At 35.9% G+C, this 19061-nt stretch overlaps 1 protein-coding gene across 3 annotated transcripts in view; it reads left to right on the top strand.

Moving 5' to 3' along the window:
- The first annotated feature begins 3399 nt into the window (after positions 1-3399).
- KANSL1L (KAT8 regulatory NSL complex subunit 1 like) overlaps positions 3400-19061 on the top strand; it is a 107859-nt gene continuing 92197 nt past the window's right edge. For 2 of the 3 annotated variants that reach the window (XM_053673143.1, XM_037165926.2), the window contains exon 1: positions 3400-3603. The gene's annotated coding sequence lies outside the window, so the exon portion shown is untranslated. The remainder of the gene's footprint in view (positions 3604-19061) is intronic. The other variant, XM_053673159.1, reaches the window with a different exon arrangement.

The following is a 19061-nucleotide window of genomic DNA, read 5'->3' on the forward strand; positions in this document are numbered from 1 at the left end:
ATTGCCGCCTTTAGCCTTACTGCTTCTCCTATTCCACTTTCTAATCATGATCACAAAAAGAAGGAATTAAATATGCTAGAACATGACAGTGGAGGGTAGTTGCCCTGGGCATGGAAATACAGAGGAATAAATAGTATAGGCTTCCAAACTAGCTTTCTATTCCATGAGACTTTGGTCTGGCTTTGGAGCTAGGTATGTTTGCCTTTAAATCCAAGATTGGCCTTTTATTAGTGTGAGAATATAGAATACAATATTTAACCTCCATTTCTTTATTCTGGAAAATGAACATAACACTCACTTTGCAAAATGTGAGAATTAAATGCAAATATATATTCATTCAACAAATATGTGTTGACAACTTAATATGTATTAAGCCCTGTCCTTGGCTCTGGAGACACAGCAGTAAGCAAAACAGCAAAAGCCTGACTTCACAGAGCTTACATTATAGTCTAGGGAGACAAGAGAACAAAACAAAAGAGCCCGAATCTATGTTATGTTAGATGGTAATAAGTGCCAGTAGGAGAACAGAGCAGGAGAGGGGCGCAGAAAACACTGTACTTGTAACCTCTCCCTGGTTGTGAGCTGTTTAAGACTAGGGTGTGATCTTTCTCCTGTATCACTAGCATTTATGACAATGTCAGCTGTATGTTCAGTGCCACGCAGGTGTTTCCTGAATGAAAGGGCTGACCAAAAAGTGTCAAGGAAAGAAGTTTATCTCATGAAATCATTGTAATGTAGCTTACCTGGACACTTCCAGACAGGTACTAATTATGTCAGCAAGAATGGTGCCCTTTCTTTCTCCTTGTTCTTGCTGGGTTTTTTAAAATCCTCAGCAGAGAACTTTTATTTTTCATTGCTTTTTACAGAGAGAGAGGGAGGGAGAGGGAGAAAGAGAGAGAGAGAGAGTGATATGAAAGAGAAACATCAATATGTTGCCTTCTTGTACCACTCTGACTGGGGCGGAACCTGCAATTTGGATTATTCGCCGACTGGGAATCGAACTTGCAAACTTTGGGTCTATGGGATAATACTCCAATCAACTGTGCCACACTAGTCAGGGCACTGCTGGTTCTTTTATGTCTCATAGCCACTATTATATTTTTCTTGGAAATCAGAATGCTTTTAATGTACTTTCTGAATAATGACATATTCTTGATTTGAAAAAAATTTATGCAATTTTCAGGCTTTTGCTGAATAATAAATGTAGAAAACAATTTGAAAAATGGTTCAGTTATGGCAATTTTTGTATTAAGGAGCTGTGATATTCTACAGTGTCTGAAAAACTGGAATTCATTTCCAACCCAATTCATTTCCATTCAATTCCTAGTATTTTTAAAGGTATCATGCATGAACCAAATATACAAGAAATGAAAAACTTTACTTGTATGATGGCTTGATAAACTAAAATTTTTATTTAAGGTCTGAAAATTTGGCAGACTGCTGGACTAACTATAAAACAATTCACCTAGAGAATTATAAATAGTCTACCTCCTGGTAGGGGTTGTTTGATGGACAAACTAGATAAAGTATGTAAAATTGCTTTCTAAATTATTACTTGTGTAATTACAAAGCTTAATGCCTATAGCATCCACTATTAATTCCATGAGGACAGAAACTTTGCTTATTGCCGTATCTCCTAACCATAATCATTTGGTGAATATATGACTGTTTTAGTAATTGACAATTATTTCATAGGACTAAACTGGAGCCTCAAGTGATTTGTTGGCACTATAATTCCTTCAGGTTAAAATCTGAATTTCTGGTTTTCAAGATTTACTCTATCTAGTTGACATTGTAATTTTCCAGCCCAATAATATGATCTACACAACTTCTACTCAAACTCAAAGGTACTACATCCTAACTTTTGATACCTTTCTCCTTCTCTGCCTAAAGTCTTTTAAAATACCTAGCTCTAGTAAGAAAATCTTTCTTTGAAGTATCTCAACACATGCTTATTTGACTTCCTAGACTGTTAATTAAAAAAAACAACAGCACACATTTTAATGCCTTATTTTTGTACTCTGTTCCCAGGGACTATGACAGCCCTTTGAATATGGTAAATATCCAATAAATACTTGTTGACTTAATTTTCACAACATCCCATTGGCTTATAATTTTTATTCCAAGGAAGGAAAATTAATTTCCTAAAACTCTTCCTATATCCCAAATGAAGGTATAATTATTGTTTTGATCAATTATTAAAACACATATCTCCCATAAATGCAGCTTGTTATAAAAATTATTTCAGTAAGGTCACAATCTGCCAGAAAGGCCAGTAACAAGCCTGATATTTTCCAATTCCAGTAATCTGTGTCATGTATTATGCTTTGTTGTAACTCCAATTACTTGGATTTTCCTTCCCTTCCCCTGCCACCTCCCTGTCCCCCCAGGATCATATCCAATTAATAAAGTTGAAATGATGACATTTGTCTTTCTGGATCTAAAATTCTATTGCACTTCATCCCCGAATCATTCCATGCATAAATTAGGTGCGTAGGAAAGCCTGTAATTCATCATCGAAAGAGATATATTTAGCGCTGAGGGTTTTTTGTTTGTTTGTTTTTGTTTTTTAAAAATTGAGTTTGTGGCTGGGGAAACGCTGGGTGTAGTTTAGTAGTGAGTGGAGCACTGGGCTGGGTGCAAAACTCTGAAGTATGTTTCTATATGTCCTTGGCCAACTATCTCTACGTAAAACTCCGTTTATTCGCGCTACTGCAGGACGGTGTTAACTCCAACGCCATTCAAACTAGCTCTGTACAGATTTCAAAATGCTTGAATGGGTGGCTCCAAATTTTTACTATAACAGGATCCAACTGGACCCAAGGCAGATTTGTCACCCTGTTTCAGGGCCCCTTGGGGATCGTACAGTATTATGACTTTAGGTGTGAATGCACAGCCCGACTAAAAGCACATGCACGGAGACAGGAGACAAGTAAACTTGACATCTATGACAAAGCTTTGTTAAAACTTGCCATTCAAGTGAGGGGGAGGAATAGTCAGGACGCCAGGAGCTGGCGCAGGCAGCGGGGCAAAAAGCAGCCTCACTTTTCCCAGCGCTTTGTTTCCGTTGTCACAGCGGTACAGAAATAGCAAAGCAGGGGCAGGAAGTCAGGGAACCGTGTTTTTGTTTTGTATGTTCGTTTTTCCCGGCTGGCACGGGAAAGGGGAGAGGAAGCAGGGGAGACTCGAGAAGCGCCCCGAGGGAGCAGCCAAGCCTCTGCAGTGGTGTTGCGAGGTCCGGCTCCAACCACTTCCAGAAAGCTTTTGTAGGCCCCGCCCTGGCTGGGGTTTCCCCGCCACTGGAGCTCATTTGCATGGCGCTGCCCCTCCCCCGCTGCCATTGGCCTAAGCCGCGCCCCGCCCACTGCCCCTCCACCACAGCAGGGTTCTGTCCCCCGAGCCGCCCTGAGGTGCGGGCTGCGGGCGGACTGTTAAACCGCGGCGGCAGCGGCGGCAGCCAGGACAGGAGCCGGCGCGCTCTGGAGACAGTCAGCAGCGCCCTGGGTGGGGGAGGCGGGCGGGCAGCTAGAGATCACTTCAGCAGCCCCCACCACGGCCGGACCAAAGGTGCGGCGGCGGAGGGGAGCCAGGGCGCCCCAGCAGGCGAGTGGCCGGCGTTGTAGCGGTGGGCTAAGTGGGGGGTGGGTCTCCTCCGCTGGGGCTGGGGGCAGCGTGGGGAGGAGAGGGCGAAGACCGCTGGCTGAATTGCGGACCAGGCGACCGACCGGCAGCTCCCTTGCCCCTCGAATTCTCCGGGCTGTGCGACTCTGGGTCCCGCACAGGATTGTGCTGTAGGGCAGGGGTCGGACCGTAGCCAGATTTAAACGGCTAAACCTAACAGCCTTGGCAGTAGCTCAAGGGAGGGGAGGGAAGGGGTGGAGGGAGAGGTTGGGGGCGGACTTAGGAGCAGTCACGTGGGAGAGGGAGGAGCTTGGCAGGCCTTCCTTTTGTTTTTGTAGCGCGTGCGCAGAAGGCTCAACACGTGGTCTTCTGGCCCGCCCCCCGCTTGGCTTGCGGCGCCTCTGCGAGTGGAGTGGTGGCAAATGCTGTTTGGGGGGATTCTGAGAGAGGCTCTAGTTGTGACCCTTGTTTTATCTATTTCACATTGTATTTCAGAGAAACGTTAATTTGGTCTTTAGAAGTAGATGGGGGTGGAGGTAGGGAGTCTAAAGAATTACTGAGGAATGATGTTCATAAGTTTGTGTGGCTTCTCCTCCCTTGTGCGCAGAAGGGACGGATGTTGCTGGAAAATTTGAGGTTCTGTGCAGTTTCGTAGTAAGAAATACAAGGCTATGTTTGGGTCATTAAAGAAACCACTGGAAAGGAATACGATAGTTTTACATCCAGGAGGGAAGGCACTGGATGGACGTTCGTATAATTTTTTTTACTCCGAGAAAATTGTTTGGTTTGTTCCTTGCTTAGGGAGTTTTTTTGTTTTAATTTGTTTTGTATTTAAGTTATAGGAAGCACATTCTTTTTGCTTTCCCCAAACTTTAGTCAGGGGGTGGGATTTAAGAGGAGAGCTTTCTTGCGTGTTTCCTTAATTGGTTTGCTTAACTTTGTGCCTAGTTGTGGTTAATAGGAATGTTTTCAAAATGCAGGAAGAGGCAGATTAACAAAAACCTGAGTGAAATATTTACAGTACTACAGACAAGACCAGCAGTGTTTTTTTTTTTTAAACTAGGAAAAAATGGCTCTAGGAATAATTAATAATGGAGAAAAATCTGGTATTCTGGATTGCAGGTTGCTTAAGAAAGAGGCTTAGTAGTGAGTGGTCTCTGCTGTTTGCAGTTAACTAGCTGCCTGCTTGGGCAAGTCACAACCTCTCCTCCGATCTCTGTTTTCTCTTGTAAATAGTTTCATAGCATGGGCCCTGCCTTGAGAGATTATTATGAAATCAAATGCCTTGTGTTAGTAATAGGGATTTATAATCTTTACCAACACTCCAAATAAAATTGCCATGTAATACGGTTTTATAACAAAAGTCAGAGTTTTTGTTTTGTATAAAACCAGCATACCGGAAAAATACAAACACTGAATCATGAAATGGGATATATTTGAATATCTGCAAAATCTGTTGTAACTCTTATCTTTGATCTCCCTCATTTTCTACTTACTGATTCAGATCACTGTCAAGGGTGCCATCATTTTCTCAAAGAGTTAAAGGTTTGATCTAGACAGTCATTACTTCTCTTTCCCAGCCTTTGGGAGGCTTTTTTTCTTCTTTTTAAATACATGAAATTTCTCCTAATCCAGGCCAGTTCTTTCACATTGATTTTTAAAAACTTCTGGGGGGAATGTGTGTTAATGAGCCTTCTCAAACGTAATTGCTCGTAATCTTACTACAAAATAATTTGGAAGATCAAGATGAGTGCAAGTAAAAATACAAATAATTTATATTTCTCTTTAAATATTTTCCTACACATTTTGTGTATTTTCCTAGAAATGGGAGCATGCAGCATATTCATCTAACTTAAGCTAATAAACATCCCCGTGTCATTAAATAGTGTTTGCAAAAATTAGCCGCTTAACATTACATGATGTAACTATATTTAAATTTTTTATTGGCAGATATTGGGGATGTTTTTAACGTTTGGCTAGTGTAGATTTCATTAATAGAACAGCCTTTTACATAAATCTTGGAAAAAAATTTTCCCTCAGATTTGTAAAAGAAGAATTACTGGGTCAAGGAGCCTGTGTGTGTGTATGTGTGTTTAAGTCTGGTAACCTCACCGAATAATTCTCCAGAACGTTGTTATTGATCCCTATTCATCCAGTGCATGACCAGGCCTCACATTACAGCTTTGTTTAAAATCTAGTATTAGCATTAAAGTGAAAAACTTGCTTTAATTGCATATATTTTTTTTAGCTTAATGTCTACGATATACTTTCCTAATTTATAGTAAGCTTCTTGAGGGAGAGGGATATATTTCACATTTGACATGCTGCAAGTCACATAGTGGGTACTTAATAAATACTTGCTAATTGTCTATTAGTATTTATCTTTTGACTTCTTGAAGCTCAGGAAATTATCTTTCTGTGTCTTAATTTATGAATACATTTTTGGCAATATACTGTGTATTATTTGTTATTTCACTGATCCATTACTTTGTTTTCATTTGCATGTGTATGTGTTGGGGGGGAGGGCATGATCTTAACACAGTTGTCTACTAAAAGGTCCAGTGACTTTCCATTGTGCCAACTGCTGCATTATCTAAGAGCTCCATCCACCTTTGAGACCATTTATCATGATAACTCAGATTATTTCATTTCCTTTATTCATTCACCTGTCTAGTACAGAATTCACTTACAAATTTCACTTCAGCCATTCTTTCTCTTGTAGCCTTTTCTGTCTGGAAAAAAATCCTACTGTCTAAAGTTTCTTAGTTTCATTATTCAGATTGTTCTTGATAATACCCCAATTATTGCCTATAACATTTTACTGCCATTAGTCTACCATGTAAAACTTACGTGTAATTTTTGTTTATAATGTCATTTATTCAGTTATCTCCATGCCCTTTTACATTTGTCCATACAGTATCATGTAGTTGAAGGAGGAGAAAGCTGTTTCCTTCAGGTTTTAGAATTGTTTTAGGGATTAGGTTGATTAGGTTTGTCAAGTTATAAACAGCAAGGAATGGGTTTGCTTACAACAGAAGTGACAGCTAGTAGGTAATTAGCAATCGATTTACTGACTTTAAGCACGTCATCTCTTATACTTCTATGCTGTATATCCTTACTGTATTAAGGACTATAATGCATGTCCCTGAGTCATCAATACAATCTGACCTTACTTTCAGTATGTTTCATTTAGAAAGGCAAGGAAGGTAGCTGTGTCATTTCCAAAAGATTTGTATTTTTTTTCCTTTTAAAGGTCCCGAAGAGAGATTTCACTGAGCTGTACTTCTTCCCTGATCATGTGGGATAAATAAACTACCAGCAAATGTTAGTGAAAATGGTAATATTGTATTTGCCTGTAGAGAGTCTATATTGGAAATCTGAAGACAGTTCATAATGGAAGTTTTTAATACTTGATAATATTTGTATGGTTTTTAGAAATAATACAGATGTAAAAATTCTCTGAGTATTGCATAATTGGGAGGAAATACATTTCATTTAGAATATTGAAGCTTTGTTAATGTTTTTAATGAACTTCCTATTTATTGTATGTTTCTAGTTCTGTACCACCAAGGATTCTTAAGCATGTTTTTTAAAGTAATTAAAAATTTTTATTTGGTAGTACGTCATTTATTAATCAGTGTTTAACCACATAAATTTAATTGCAGCCAAAATCTATAGACTGAGCAAATGTGATAGTATAATTCTAAATGTACTTCCAAGTTTATATACACAGAAAAACATACTTCCAAGTTGATGTGCACAGGGAAAAAAAGCCACTTCATTTATATTCTTATGAGTCATGCACTTATAACTGAGTAATAATAATTCTGCTTGAAGTATGATCTGTTTGATGTGTTACATGGCCACCCAAGTAGCTTTATCTTTAATTAAATTCTTTTAGTCTTCAAAGAGAATTCCTTTTTTAGGCAAAGTTTTTAAAGTGGAGGTTTTTTCTATAAACATTGTTGAGTACAAAGTACTGAGGTAACTGTACCCTGGTCATGCCAATTACTGCAGTGTTTTCTGCTGTAAATTGAAAATGCCCGTATGTGGCACAAACAAATCTTGAAAACAACGCTGTATTTTGAATTCATACCTTTCATTAATTCCTGGCTTGTAGAGGAATAAAATTTTACTGATGGAAACTCTTTCTCATTACTTGTATTGTTTCAATAGGATTTTTCCTCTATGAGATTAGAAATTAGAAATCGAGTTCCTCTATAATTTGGTCATGTTTGAAAGAACTGCTCATATCTTGCTAAAAGAACTTTTTCTTTCCTTCTCTTGCTCTTTTATTATAATCGGTACTATCTGAAACATATTTAGGTTGAAAGTGTGGAAGTGATTTAATATTCATTCTTACTTCAGACTTCTCCCCTCTCTCAAAATGCCCTTGTAGTCTTTTCACTTTCTTTTAATTTACTGATGAATCTGCCTTCTTTGTGATAACTTTATTCCTAATTTGTGTTACTGCTCTGCATGTAAAAGAACTGGAATTATCCAGATTCCAGCTGAAAGAGGAAATTTAATGTTTAAGGGTAGTTTGGAAAGGATATTTTCTGTGGACTAAATGGAATACATATATGCATGCTAGAATATAAATCATAGTCAAATCTGAAACAGTATTTTATGGTAGGGAAAATCAGATTTGGTCTTCAATTTCTGATGTTTCAGGAAGAAGGGTGCTTTTTAAAAAAATTTAATCTTTCCTGTATTTTTTTCCATTACCATTTAGTCCCCTATACCCTCCTTCCCACCGCAGTTACCACCTTGCTGTCCACGTCCATGAGTCCTTTTTTGCTCAATCCACCCACCCACTAAATCTCCTCTTCCCTCCAGAGCTGTCTCCAGCTATGAGTCTGTCCCCATTTTCCCTGTTAGTTTAGTTTGTTCATTAGATTCCACATATGAATGAAATTATATGGTATTTGTCTTTCTCTGACGGGTTTATTTCACCTAGTATAATGTTCTTCAGGTCCATTCATACTGTCTCAAAGAGTGAAATATTCTTTTTATGGCTGAGTAGGTGGTTCTTAATCTGTACAGTCTAGACTCTAGATTATCAGTTTCAGCGCTGTTGACCAGATTGGCAAACTTTTAATTTTCTTTAGAAAGTATGTCAAAAATACTTGGTATATGTGATCTATGTATTAATTTGTATAGTCCTGATTACTAAGTGTCAGGATCAACTCTAATTATTGACATGGTAATTATCTGTATATTTTTTGAGGGATGACATGTTTACTATGTATCATGTCCAAGGATATTGCATTTAATTAATGCTAAATTCATAAATATATATGGTTTATAAGTCTTACAAATAAAGATGGTCACTAATGAAAACATTTTCTAGACAACAGGGAAAGACTTTTTATTGGTAGTAAGAATACCATCAGAACAACTAATTTCCTCTTTAGTTTACAATAATTTTTTAAATTAAATTATAGACCAAAATTAGAATTTATATTGTGGACTTACTTTATAGTCTCCCCATTTTTTTTACTGAATTAATTTGATGTTATGTATAGTGACAAAATATTTTTAAAAAATCTTCACCAGAGGATATGTTTATTCATTTTTGCTGGGGGGACAGAGAGAAAGAGAAGGAAACAGAAATATCCATATGAGAGAGAACCATCCATCGGCTGCCTCCTATACATGCCCCTACCAGGGATTGAATCCACCGCCTCGGCAAGTGCCTGAACCAGGGATTGAGCCTATAACCTTTTGGTGCATGGGACAACTCTCCAAACACTGAGCCACCTGGCCAGGGCTGTATATAATAATGAAATTTAATATAACCTGAAGAAAGAAAAAAGTTTCGATTCTATGTAGTTTTTAAGTGTTTGTTATTTAAAGCACAAACTTTGGCTTGCCTTGCTGAAATTTTCTCTCTGGTTGGTACTTCTTAATGTGACTCAGAAAATTGGGTATATACTGAGATCTGTGCTGTTCACTGGGGGGTCTTTACTGGTGGATTATCTGCAACAGTTTTACAACAGGCTGTTGCTTTTTTTTTTGCGGACCCCAAAATTTCTGGGTTTAAGGTGTGCTGAGGAATTGCTATTTATTTATTTTTAGTTAAACTAGAATGTAAGTTGAAAATAACATTGTAAGACATAACAGTTAAATTCATGTCCAGGAAATATAAATGTGTTTTGCATTATCTAAAGCTGTTGCTTCTTGACAGAGAATCAAAATTACAAAGTTGCTTGCTTTGAAAGGGTACTGATACGGTTTCTTGTGGTTTTGCTTCTTAAATCCTGTTAGCTTAACATTTTAGTTTCCGTATGTTGTGGTTAAAGGAATTTAATTTTTTTCTCAGTTTTATCCTTTCCAGATTTTTGAAGTCCCATATCATTAGAATAACTTCTTTTAGAGAAGAGACCTATTTTATTTTTGCCTGAGTATCTTGGGTGTGTATGATATAAATAATTACCCAAAACGATGGTGGTGGCTCAAATAAATAGAATACAGTATTTTAGAACCTAGAGGGAAATTTCTTAGCTTTAGGTAAGCTCCAGATATGTTTTCTCCTAACACAATTATGTGCATAATTAGAAACTAAACAGTCGTAAGATCGGGATGCTTCTTAGAAAGGTCTTTGAGGGTTTTCTTTTCCCATATTCTTTCTGTGTAACCTGAGAATTATAGGTGTCTAAGAATACTAAACAACATGTTTGGCTAGGAACTTCGGTGGTAGAAGTATTTTAGTTAATGGTTGATTCCTATTTAATTGGCAGGGGTCGGGCGCCATATACTTTATACTGTGTCCTGTCCAGTATAGTAAGTAGTTCCTCAACCACGTGTGACAATTGAGAACATGAAATGTGACTAGTACAAATTGGGTTTCTGCTAAACATAAGAACTAGATTTCAAACTAGATTTTGAAGACATGGCAACGTAAAGTATCCTACCAAGAAATTTTATGTTGATCACATGCTGAAGTAATATTTTATGTGATGGGTTTGAGGAAATTAAAAGTAATTTCATGTTTCTTTTTACTTTTAAAATATGTCCAGCAGAAAATTTAAAATTACAATTGTAATTCAAGTGATATTTATATTGGACAGAGATGTTCTATGCTAATGTTTCCTAGCCTTAAGATTCCCTTCACAATAAAATATCTAATGAACCTCCTTTTTTGAAATGTTAAAATAATTTTATTATTTTGGGTGGTATTTATTGAAATATTTGGTAAGTGCCTGCCATGTACCAAACAATAGTCTAGGATACAGCAGTGAATGAAAACATTCAAATCCTGCCTTCATGCAACTTTCATTCTAGTGGGAAAAATACATGACACTTTTTAGTAGAACATTTGTTGTAAGAATACTATTAATTATTATATAATTTAATGGAATATCATTTTAATACTTTGTTTCATTTATGGAGTGATACATGCTACTTACTTGGTGTTTATCTTGCTCGGTGAACTTTGAACTTCCTTGATCTGTGGTTTGATATCTGACATTAATTTGGAGAAATTCTCAGTCATTATTACTTCAAGTATTTATTTCTTCTGTTCTCTCTCACCTGCTGGTATTCTCATTACATAAAGGTTATGTTAACACTTTTTGTACTTGTCCCACAGTTTTCGGATAGCCTATTTTTTCAGTCTTTTTTCTCTTTGTTTTTTGTTTTTAGAATTTTCTGTTGATATACTCTGTAACTCAGGGTTTTTTCACAGCCTTATCTAGGCAACAGATGAGCCAATCAAAGGCATTGTCATTTATGTTACAGTGTTACTGATCTCTAGCATTTCTTTTTTATTCTTTCTTAGAATTCCCATCCCTCTGCTTATCTTAATGCATCTCTTCTTGAAAATTGTCTCCTTTTTCCATTGGAGCTCTTAGCAAATTAATCATGATTTGTTATTTAACTTGTTTTAATTCATGGTCCAAAAACTCCAACATTTCTGCCATATCTGAATCTGATTCTGATGCTTGCTCTGTATGTTCACACTATATTTTTTGTTTTTTAGTATAACTTGTAATTTCTTGTTAGAAGAGGAGACATGATGTACTAGTTAAAAGGAACTCCAGTGAATAGGCCTTTAGTAAGATGTGAGGGGAAGGGGAAGTGTTCTAAAGTCTGATTGATGATTGTGTCTTTTACAGAGTTTGTACCCCTGGGCTGCAAACTTATATTAGTCTCAGTTTTATCCCCTACTTAGGTGGGGAAAGATGGCTAATTGGGGGCGGGGGAAGTGTTGGGAATTTCCCTTCCCTAACATGGAAAGCTAGTACAGGCTGGAACTGGAAAATTCTTCATTACTTTTAACAAAGAAACAGACTCTTCAATAGTTTTCTTAGACAGTAATATGTCATCTGCTACTTCTTTATCCTCATTTTATTTGACCTTGCTGTAGCATTTCATAGAGCCGTCCATGTCTTCTTTATTTACTTTTGAACAGTTCCATATTCTGGAATTTCCTTCTACCTCACTGAAAGAAGGACTTTTTAAGGTTGTTGTTATTATTTTTTAATAAGGCTCTTTCTCTTTTGTAGCTCTTCCTCCTTTGATCAAATGAATGAGTTAACCCGAGAGCTTGATCCTCAGTTCCATTCCCTTTTTTGTCTAGTCTCTCTCTAGATAAACTCTTCTAGTACTTTGACTTTAAATACTATGTATATGCCAATGACTCCCCAAAATAATATCTATAATTATGACTTCTTGCCTGAACTCTAGACTTGTTTACCCAGCTGCTTCTATTTGAATGGCTGATATGCACTTCAAAGCCCACATATCCCAAACAGAACTTTTAATTTTTCTTCTTCAACCTTCTGTCTCCCCAAGTCTGCTCCATTTCAAAATGTAGTACCACTGACCACTCAGTTGCTAAAGCAAAAACCTAAGAGTTATACATGATTCCTTTCTTTTCCTTAAGCCCCACGAAATCTTGGCAGTCAAGTTTGTCAGCTCTACTTTGAAATGTACGCTAGACCTGTCCATTTTCATACCTGCTACCATGTCACTCGTCCAAACCACCACTACCACCCTCCTTTAGACTACTTCAGTAGCTTCCTAAGTGGTCTCCCTGGTGCTGCTCATGGAAGCTGTTTTCATTTTCTCTCTGATACAATTTGTTTTTATCGACAGAAAATTCATAATTATTTTTTAAATAAAAATGTAAATCATATCATGTTACTTCCTCATCCAGACACCTTCAGTGCCTTTCCTTTGGTTTACATACAGTGACTAGGGTTTGGGCCCTATCTATCTTCTGTCTTATCTCTCTGTCTGTCTACCTGCCTCTTTCATCTTATTTCCTATTACTCTCTTTCTTTGGCTTGTTATAGTCTAGACATATTTGTCATTTGTTCCACAGAAACATCCAATTTATTCCTTCCTGAAAGCTTTCTATTAGTTGTTTTTCTTCCTTGGAAGTCTCTTACCACAATCTTGGTTAGCTTGTTTTTGTCATCTCAGATCTCAGGGCAGATGTCACTCAAACAAAGGCCTTCCTTCTTCTATAAATGTAAATTAACTTTTATCCTAATGTAGTCATGTTCTGTCACTGTACTTTGTTTAATTTTCATAAAGGTCCTATGGAACCCTTATTTACTTGTTATTTTCTTATTTGAATATTTATCCAAATCTAACATTTGCTAAATCGTAAGCTCTATAAGAATTAAAACCTTATATTTCACGTTCACTGCTACCTTGTTATCCAAGATAGTATGTTACACATTGTTTAATAAATTTGTTTTAACTGAATTATTGAGTGTTAGGTTATAGATTGAATATATGTTAAATGGAAGTTAAAATCTAGCTTCTGCCCTGGTTGGTGTGGCTCAGGGGATTGAATATAGGCCTGAGAACCAAAAGGTTGCTGGTTTGATTCCCAAAGCACATGCCTGAGTTGTGGGCCAGGTCCCCAGTAGGGGGTGCAGGAGAGGCAACCATACATTGATGTTTCTCTCCCGTTCTTGCTCCCCATCTTCTCCTTTGTCTAATAAATAAATAAATAAAATCTTTAAAAAATCTAGCTTTTACCAAAAATAGACAAACCTATATGACGCAATGTTAGCTAGTTCTTCATTTCCTGCTTTAATTAAAAGCTATTAAGTAATGCTATCATGTGGAACACAGCTGTATGGAACTAATAGAGATCATGTTGAGGTGAATTTGCAGAATTATAATTCTATGCTCTCAAATAAGTATTCTCATATATTATGCCTTCAAACAGTTGTTCACTGTGCATAAAATAATTGATGATTATTATTTTGATGATTCAAAATAATTATGATGTAAAAGTGTATAATGGTTGAAACCATTATTCAGAGTTTACCTTAATGGTAAACTTAGTGACTTCCAGGAGTTGAACTCTCAATTGTTATTTTTTTGTTAAAAAAACTGTTAAATCTTTTAGTCTCAATTGTTAAATTATTTTAAATGCTTATTTTACTTAGTATTTATTTTAATTTTGAGAACTCAGATTTGTCAATTTTTTTCTTTTATGAATGTTTTTGGTGTCATATCTTACTATTTTTTTTTTTTTTGCCTAACCCAATATCACAAAGGTTTTCTGTTTTTTTTTTTCCCAGAAGTTTTATGGTTGTAAGTTTTATAGTTAGGTCTATAATCTATTGTGGTGGATGTAACCATTTTAATTTAAGTTATGAGGCATACATTCAAGGCTCATTGTGGGTTTGTGTGTGTGTGTGTGGTTGTTGCATTTGAATAGCCTATTGTTCCAAAAACATTTGTTTAAAACAACAATAACAACAGCAACAACAAGAGAGTCTTTCTGCATTGAACTGTCATTATATCGTTAAAAATCAGTTGAATGTGTATGTCGGTTCTGGAGTTCTCATTCCTCCAACTGATCGGTGGTCATTCTTTTTCCAATGCCACACTGTTTTGACTATTGTAAGTTGATAGGTAATACGAGTACTTAAGGTTTGTTTTTGTTGTTTTGGCTGTCCCGGTACCTTTGCCTTTCCGTATACATTTTTCAACATGTTGATATCAGGAAAAATCCTGTCAGGATTTCGATTGGTGAGAGGGTGTTGAATCTGTACATCATTTTAGGAAGAATAAACATCGTAACAATATTGAATAATCTAATCCATGAACAGAATACGTCATTCCATTTATTTAGATATTCATTGATTTAGAATTTTTTCCAGTACATAGATCATGGACATATTTTGTTAGATTTATATCTAAGTGTTTCATGATTTTGGAGCTATTGGAATTAATACTTAAAAATTTTTCTGTTTCTCATTTTTCATTTCTAGTATATAGAAATATAAATCATTTTTGTATGTTGACCTTGTATCTGCTACCTTAGTAAACTTATTAGATCTAGGAGCTTTTTTGTAAATTGGAATTTTATATGTTGAAGGTCATGTCATCTGTGGGTAGACACCGTTGTATTTTTACTTTCCAATCTGTATACCTTTTATTTCTTTTTTCTTTTCCTATTCCACTGGCTAGGACCTCCTGTATGATGATAAATAGTGGTTAAAAAAAAAAGACACCTTGCTTCCCAGTCTTGGGCCAGAAGTGTTCAGTCTTTCATCATTAATTAGGTAGTGATTTTAGGCTTTTGTGTAGATACTCTGTCAGGTTAGCAGTATCCCTCTGTTCCCTAATTTGCTAAGTTTTTTTTCCCCAATCATGAATAGATTTTGGATTTCATAAAATACTTAATCTATTTGGATCATATTTTTTTCTTTTGTAGTTTTTTGATGTGGTGAATTTCAGTAGCAGCTTTGTAATGGGCTGGTTTTAGCATTTATGGAATAAGCCACACTTGCTTGTGACATACCTATTTTATATATTGCTGCGTTTGTAACATTTGTTTTAAAAATAGTAATTGAAATGTGTTATTGCTTACTACTAATTATTAAATCCTGGCCACTTTTAAAAGTCATGATTTGTGTGTTTCTTTAATTTTGTCAATAAATATCTGACAATTATTGTGTATCAGGCATTGTTTTAAGTGCTGGTGATTAGAACATTGAACAAAGTAGAGGTCTATCCTTAAGCTATATTCCTCCCTAGAATGTAATAAAATGTTAGCTAGTGCCACGAGGAACTGTAATGCAGTGTAAGGGAATGGAGAGTCATGAAGTGAGGGGCTAAAGCTATTTTAAATATATTGGTCAAGGAAGAACTCTGATGAGGTTACTGTAGAGCAGAAACATAAATGAAGTGAGGGTGCCAGCCTTCTTTGTGGAAAAAATTTTCTAGGTTGAGAAAATAGCAAGCACAAAATCTGTGAAGCAAGAACTTGCTTGATATGTTTCAAGAATAGCACAGAGGTCATTGTTTCTGAACTGTAGTAACACGTGGAGAGAGCTGCGTAAGGCAAAGTAGTCAAGGATCTGATAATGTAGAACTTTGTAGGCATGGTAAGGATGAGTGGATTTTTTTCTAAGTATATGGCAACCACTTATTTATTCAGCAGATATTTATTGAGCATCTGCTATGTGTCATATAGTTTTTCATGTTGGCGATATAGTGGTTAACAAAATAGTAAAATCCAAGCCTTAGAAGTATTAATGATAAGTGTAGCGGTTTATGGAGGTTGTCAGAAGTGGTAGAATTTAGAATATTCAGTTAGGAAACATTTTTATATGCAGTGATTACATATTTAAATAATTGGAATAAATGCACTTAATATTTTATATTAAAACTGAACATAATTGACTTTTTAAAAAAATTTACAAGGACAACTGTTTTCATTCATTTCTTTTGGCTGCAAATTAGAGAGATTTTCAGGCTAGAATTTCTCATAAGGATACGCTTGATAATAGAGTATAGAGGAACTTCACATAAATCCTACAATAGGAACTGCAATATGGGTTGGCCTTCCAGAGACTAGAATCCAATAGTCTTCATATTAATTTTGTTTGTTATCTATTGCTATTTAACAAATCACCCCAAAATTAATGGCTTATAGTATTTTTCTGCAGGTCAGAGCTGTAGGCATGGCTTGGCTGGGTGCTTCTGGCTCAAGGTTTCTCACAAGCGTGAAGTTAAGGTGCAGTCATCTGAAAGCTTGACTGGGGAAGGATTGATTTCTCAGATTGCTCACCCACCTATTGACAGACCTTCGGTTATCTATTGGCTGGAGACAATGGTCTTTGCTATGCAGGTCTTTCCAGCTCACAGCATGGCACTTGGCATCTCTGAGTAACAGGGTGGCAAGATGGAAGCCACAGTCTCTTTGTAACCTAATCTCAGTAGTGATGTCCCATCACCTCTGCTGCTTTCTCTCTGCTAAAAGCAAGTCCTTAAATCTAGTCCATATGCTGGGTTCATAGGAAAGGTTACATTAAGGTATGAATACAAGGAGATGGGGATTATTAAAATCACTTTTAAAACTTCTGTCATACCAAGTAAGCCCTGGATATCTTGAGTTTTTTTGTGTGTGTATGTGTCTTATTCTAGTTCTCTATCATAAAATGCCTTAGCAACTGACTCTCAATCTACATTCATTTCTTTCTTTTTTTAAAGATTTTATTTATTTATCTTTAGAGGTGAAGGGAAGGAGAGAAGGAGAGAAATATCAGTGTATGGTTGCCTCTCTTGTGTCCCTTGCTGGGAACTGGCCTGCAACCCAGGCATGTGCCCTGCCTGGGAATTGAACCACGATCATTTGGTTCGCAGGCCTGCGCTCAATCCACTGAGCTACACCAGCCAAGGCTACATTCATTTCTTTACCTTCTCTTTTTGCTACCAACCCTAGTTCTTAACCATTAACCTGTATATATTTTATCTACCTCTTATTTTTATTTTTTCCTTATCTTTAGTTTATCCAGGGCCTAACGTCAACTGTACTACTTAATGATATTTCATCTCTGCTCCCTCTGCTAGCCTCTTTTGTCATATCCTTAGCACTTGGTACAAATTTTGAGATGGAGTAGATAGGTGGGGAGGAGATAAGAGTATAGTATCTTTTCAGTATGAATCCGCAAGTACAGTGATTAAGGCAGTTTCCATTAGAGAGCAATATAGTTATCTAAATGCTGACATAGATGTTTGTAGATTAAGATACACAGTCATTGAGTTGCTAAGTGACCAATAGATTCTTGAAAAAAAAATTACTAATGCCAATAGCTTGTTCTGTAATTATTTTTATATATCTCATGAAAGTAGAATGTAAAATATATAATAATAGCTCAGTAATCTGGTAATTTTTCTTTTCCTTTTTTGAATTTAGGAGAAATGAGAATCTGTTACTATATGATTTATTACTTTTTAGGCGTTATATAAAAGTGTACACATTTTGAGGTGTAAGAACTTTGGAAAAGAATTATACATAAATCTCTACTTTTTTTAGACATTATATGGTAAAGTATAGAAAAGGCAAACATCTATTTTTTTTAATCACATGGAATTAACAATCATTAACATTGGTTCATTGCGTATTTAGTCTTCTCTCCACCCCCAAATAATAAAATCCTGTAGTTAAAATTTAACTTCTGTTAAACCACCTCTGTTAGTTCTGTTTCATGGAACTTAGTTGATGCAGCTGCTGTTACAAGTTTGGTGATTATTTTTTTCTGGTTTGTTTTTTAAACAAATGGACAGACACATATTTACCTATATGGTAGGCATGGCTTTGTGTTTGTATTTTATTTGTATGGTATCCTATATATATATATTCTGCACCATTTTTTTAAACTTTATACTGTTTTTGAGGCTTGTCCATATTGTGCATGTAGATCTAGGTCATTCTTTTTAATTGCTATATAGTATTCCATCATGTTTTATTATTCATTCTCTTATTGTTAGATGTCTAGATTGCCTTGAGAGAATGTTTTACTATTAAAAACACTGCCCTTTTGTGCATCTGTGATATGTTAAGACTTAAAATAGTATTTTCAACTTGGTGGTTGGGAAACTGGTCTCTTGCTGTATTAATCTACATTTCCTTCATTACTGGTGAGATGAGTATATGTTTAATGATTATTTCAATGTCATCATCTGTGAAATGCCTGACTGCTCTATTCTTTGCCCATTTGTAGGAGTTCTTTTTGTATTCTGGATACTAATTCTTTGTTTTTAATATATGTTGTAGATATCTTTTTCTAGTACATAACTTGCTTTTAACTGTATATGTGTTTTTTTAATTGCATAGACATTTTTTGTGCTTCTTTTTCCTTTTGACCATTCTGACTAATCTTTACAAAGAACTAGCTTTCAGTTTTATGTTTTTACATAGGAATTAAAGGTGTAGAGTTACAGCTAGCACATTGTATGGGGACATACAAAATGATAGTGTGGTTATTTAAGTGACTATTAACTGTTATATGTGTTTAAACAAAATTATGGTACTCCTATAGTTATGGAGTATTATAGTTCCAAAATATATTCCAAAATTTATAATTGTTGATGATAATTTTTTCACTATCCAGTCTTCATAACTTTTAATTATACTGAATTAACATTTTCTGTATTTCAGAACATATGGTTCCTTT

Source organism: Artibeus jamaicensis, unplaced genomic scaffold, assembly GCF_021234435.1.
Source record: "Artibeus jamaicensis isolate MK-2021 breed Jamaican fruit bat unplaced genomic scaffold, CSHL_Jam_final contig_1015, whole genome shotgun sequence".
Taxonomy (NCBI): domain Eukaryota; kingdom Metazoa; phylum Chordata; class Mammalia; order Chiroptera; family Phyllostomidae; genus Artibeus; species Artibeus jamaicensis.